Source organism: Scylla paramamosain, chromosome 24 (genome assembly GCF_035594125.1).
Source record: "Scylla paramamosain isolate STU-SP2022 chromosome 24, ASM3559412v1, whole genome shotgun sequence".
Taxonomy (NCBI): domain Eukaryota; kingdom Metazoa; phylum Arthropoda; class Malacostraca; order Decapoda; family Portunidae; genus Scylla; species Scylla paramamosain.
In genome coordinates this window covers 19,725,608-19,730,607 of record NC_087174.1, presented here as the reverse complement: position 1 = coordinate 19,730,607, position 5,000 = coordinate 19,725,608, and the positions used below count along the sequence as shown (strand labels likewise).

Here is a 5,000-nt window from a genome sequence, read left to right as displayed (position 1 = left end):
GGCTGCTAAGACTTTTGCAACGACTGACGCGAAGCTAATCGTCCTGTAATTAATGGACAAATTACTCTACCTTGTGTGTGTGTGTGTGTGTGTGTGTGTGTGTGTGTGTGTGTGTGTGTTGTATGTATGTGTATGTGTGTAATGCCCTAAATGTCAGCAAAATCTGGTTACCTCCCGTCATTTCCTCTCGCTAATCATGGCTCGCGTAACACATGTAGCTGCGTCGTAGCACAAAGTTGTTGCTTTTATTTCACTGCTTTTATTGCTAGTTGGTTTTATAATAAGGAAAACTTATTGCATCTGAAAATGATGTTATTCACTATATAGGTGTGCACGTCAGTTCCTTGTGTCGTAAATTTAATGTGTGCATAGATGAATATTTTACTCTGTGTACATTAACTCTTTCTTATATTACGCATTTAATATATGTATGGTTGAAGAATGTTTATACTGTAAATTTGATATATACACCAATAGTTTATTGTACTCTAAACTGAATATATGAATAAATCAGTAATATCTTGTGTCATAAGCTTAACATATACGCTCATGTAACATTTCTCCTACAGCAAAAATTAAAATATACATACATACTCATAAGCTAATTGTATACAAAAAAAAAAAAAAAAAAAAAAAAAATATATATATATATATATATATATATATATATATATATATATATATATATATATATATATATATATATATATATATATATATATATATATATATATATATATACACAAAAATAATTGTATGCCAAAAAAATGTATATCACAAAATTAATAATTCCTTGTACCTTCAGCGTATAATAAATACATGAATGTCTTGTACTCAAACGTAACGTAATTTAACACACACTCATGCCGTACTCAGCCGTAATATTAGCGCTGGCAGACGCGACTTGCTACAAACACGGAAGCTTTGTGACGCACGGCGAGGCAAACACTCCCGGCGCGTCTACTTACTTCAGCGGTAATGTTGTGTAAGCAGTGCCGTCCCTCGCGCCATCTCTCTCTCTCTCTCTCTCTGTCTCTCTCTCTCTCTCTCTCTCTCTCTCTCTCTCTCTCTCTCTCTCTCTCTGTCAAAATTGACGTTTGGATCTGATCTTGATAGTTTTTCCTTACTTTTCCATAACGTAAATATATTTCTTGTTGTTTGAATTAATTTTCATATGATTTAATGTTTTATCCATGAACAGAGAGAGAGAGAGAGAGAGAGAGAGAGAGAGAGAGAGAGAGAGAGAGAGAGAGAGAGAGAGAGAGAGAGAGAGAGAGAAAGGGGGAGTGGCTTTATGCTAGAAATTCATATGACTTTCAGGCACAAAAGAGCAGGAGGGGAAGGAGGAAGAGAAGGAGGAGGAGGAGGAGGAGAAGGAGGAGGAGGAGGAGGAGGAGGAGTAGGAGGAAGGTGAAAGACAAGAACGAGTAGAAAGAGAAGGAGAAGCAGACGTAGGCAGAAATAGAAGTAATGCTTGAGAAGAAGGAGGAGGAGGAGGAGGAGGAGGAGGAGGAGGAGGAGGAGGAGGAGGAGGAGGAGGAGGAGGAGGAGAAGGAGGTTAAGATCGAGGAGGACGAGAATGAAGTGGACGAGAATTGAGAGAGAGAGAGAGAGAGAGAGAGAGAGAGAGAGAGAGAGAGAGAGAGAGAGAGAGAGAGAGAGAGAGATCAACCAAAACGAGACGAAATAAAACTAAGACAAAAAAAAATAATAATGATGCGTTGACGAGGAAAGAACTGGTGGGAAAGAAGAATAAGGAAAAAGAAAACGGACATAAAAAAAAAAATAGACGTAAAAAGAAGAAGAGGGAGACGAGATGGAGAGGGTGGCTGCAAAAAAAAAAAAAAAAAAGAAAAAGAAAAGAAAAAGAATAATAATAATAATAAAAAAAAGATATTAAAGAGGATATTGGTGGGGCAGAAGTTAAGATGATTGCAACTTGCTCGGGACTTGAATGCGCGTAACTTAAAAAGAAAGTGTGAAAATAATGACTGGAATGAGGTAGGGGAGATAACAAATGCGTGATGATTAGTGAGAGAGGAATATTAAAAAAGTGTGTTAAAGCGACAGAGAGAAAGAGAAAGGAAGAAAGAAAGACCAGGGAGAGAGGGAGAAGAAAACAATAGGAGTATATAAAGAATCTCTCATTAAAGGGATACCGAGAGAGAAAAGTTATTTAGATAAGATTATTTGAAGGGGATCAAAGATGCGAGAAAAGAAGGATTCAAAAATTTGTGCTGGAAAGAGAGAAAATGGAGATGATTGAACAAGTCGTGATAAAAAATGGGATGGTTAAGTGTCACGAGTGTATGAAATTCCCAAGACGACTGAAGAAACCGATGGATTTTTTGATGTGGAGAAGAAAATGTAAAGTGTCAGTCTTGATAGAAATGTCAGTCATGGAAGATTTTAGCTTCATTTCTCCATTAAAAATAGCTGGGAATGAATTATTTTTGGCTGAGGAAAAATGACAGGGAGAAAACGTACTTAAAATCTTGATATCTTAACGTGAATTAAATCTGTCAAGAACACAAAAATGGGAAAAGTCTATTGGTTTGCTACTTACAAGGTTGTGATTGTGAGAAAGCCAACATATAAATAACCTTTTTTTTTTTCTAATTTTGATTTTCATATTAGGTGATTGACTCCTGACCTTCTGAACAGAACGCTTGACTTCCGATCTTTCTAAAATTTCTGATTGGGGCAGAGCAAATTTGGTATTGTTCAATGCCTCAAAAACTCAATTCCTCCATCTATCAACTCGACTCAACCTTCCAGACAACTATCCCCTCTTCTTCAATGACACTCAACTGTCCCCCTCTTCTACACTGAACATCCTCAGTCTGTCCTTTACTTATAATCTGAACTGGAAACTTCACACCTCATCTCTAGCTAAAGCAGCTTCTATGAAGTTAGGTGTTCTGAGACGTCTCCGCCAGTTTTTCTCACCCCCCAGCTGCTAATTCTGTACAAGGGCCTTATCCGTCCATGTATGGAGTATGCTTCACATGTCTGGGGGGGTTCCACTCATACTGCTCTTCTAGACAGGGTGGAATCAACAGCTTTTCGTCTCATCAACTCCTCTCCTCTAACTGATTGTCTTCAGCCTCTCTCTCACCGCCGCAATGTTGAATCTCTAGCTATCTTCTACCGTTATTTTCATGCTAACTGCTCTTCTGATCTTGCTAACTGCATGCCTCCCCTCCTCCCGCGACCTCGCTGCACAAGACTTTCTTCTTTCTCTCACCCCTATTCTGTCCACCTCTCTAACGCAAGAGTTAACCAGTATTCTCAGTTATTCATTCCTTTCTCTGGTAAACTCTGGAACTCACTGCCTGCTTCTGTATTTCCACCTTCCTATGACTTGAATTCCTTCAAGAGGGAGGTTTCAAGACACTTATCCATCAATTTTTGATCATTGCTTTGACCCTTTTATGGGACTGGCATTTCAGTGGGACACACACACACACACACACACACACACACACACACACACACACACACACACACACACACACACACACACACACACACACACACACACACACACACACACACACACACACACACACACACACACACACACACACACACACACACACACACACGCACGCACGCAGACGCTAATTCCAATGCACGCACGACCACTCTCACTTGCACACCCAGCGGGGCGAGTAATTTCCATGTGAAAATTTATTTTAAAAAGATGCACAAATATCAACACATCAACACTAGAGAGAGAGAGAGAGAGAGAGAGAGAGAGAGAGAGAGAGAGAGAGAGAGAGAGAGAGAGAGAGAGAGAGAGAGAGAGACGGAAGATATTAAGCGACTAGGCTGGTTAGGAAGGGCTGACAGTCAACCCACACGGCGACAGCACCACCACCATCACCTCCACCACCACCACCACCTGCCAAAGTTGGTATCAGAGGTGTCAGGTGGCAGGAACTTTGCCGCGCCGCCGCCACACAACACTATCTGCGGCGAGGTCTGCCCGTCCTTATGTTGCCGCCCCGCCACTGCCCGGCCCGCGTCACTCACAACTTTAGCTGCGTCCTTCTCGCAGGGGCTTGTGCGAGGCGGGGCGGGGCGGAGCAAGGGGGGGCAGTGGATCTCTCCTCCTCTCGTCCTTCTCCACTCCTCTTCATTCCTCCTTCCTTCGTTCGCCTCCCCCCAGCTGTCCTTTGACGTGGCTTTGCAGGAGGACACTTTCCTAAGAGTCTTCTGGATGTCCTTAAGGAAGTTATTGCTTGGGCTTTGGTGGTTTTCCTGAGTTCACTTCTTTCTCCCTCTCTCCCTCTCCCTCCTCCTGGTCAGCCACCCCTCACCACCTCTAGTTATTTTTAGACTTCCCAGCACTCGTGGTTGAGAGACGCAATAATTTCCCACTAAAAGAGTTGACGCGGTAACTGCAGTTTGCATGGGAAAAAGTAGTAAATTATATTCAGTTTAATATCATAATACATTTACGTGAAATGCCACAACGCAGTGTTTGCAAATGTATTACGTTCACCGGGATAAAATGTCCCGCGTTAACGATGATTCATTGGTACATAAAGCAGCAGATGGTGTGTGCGCTGACGTGCGGCTTGAGGGAGCCACTGCGGGGGACAGGGGCGGGGTTGTTTGTTGAGGGTGGAGGGAGGCTTACCTTTACCTGCCTGGTGTTTTGTTTTCCTGTTGATGGGGATTTTGTTCATGTTCCCTACTTTCGCACGCTGAACCACTCCAGACGTGAAAACCTCAAAATTAACCTTGCCTTTTACCTGCCTTGCGCTTTGTTTTCCTGTTAGTGGAGATTCTGTTCATGCTCACTTGCACACACTCAGCCACTCCAAACATGCAATTGTTTTTACCAAACATTTTAACCTAACTTTGCATTTCTATGGATTTATATATTACAGAGACTGCCGCCTGAAGGTCTGATGACTTCTTGCAACTTCTTGTATATGTCATTGTGTTCTTATATTCTTACAGTCTTTCTCTCTTTCCTATTACAAAGT

The 5,000-nt window shown here is 41.7% G+C and overlaps 1 long non-coding RNA gene across 1 annotated transcript in view; it reads left to right on the top strand.

The window, feature by feature from the left end:
* The window catches only part of LOC135112955 (uncharacterized), a 78,211-nt gene that overhangs the window by 24,208 nt on the left and 49,003 nt on the right, over positions 1 to 5,000 (top strand). The gene's annotated exons all lie outside the window — the stretch shown is intronic.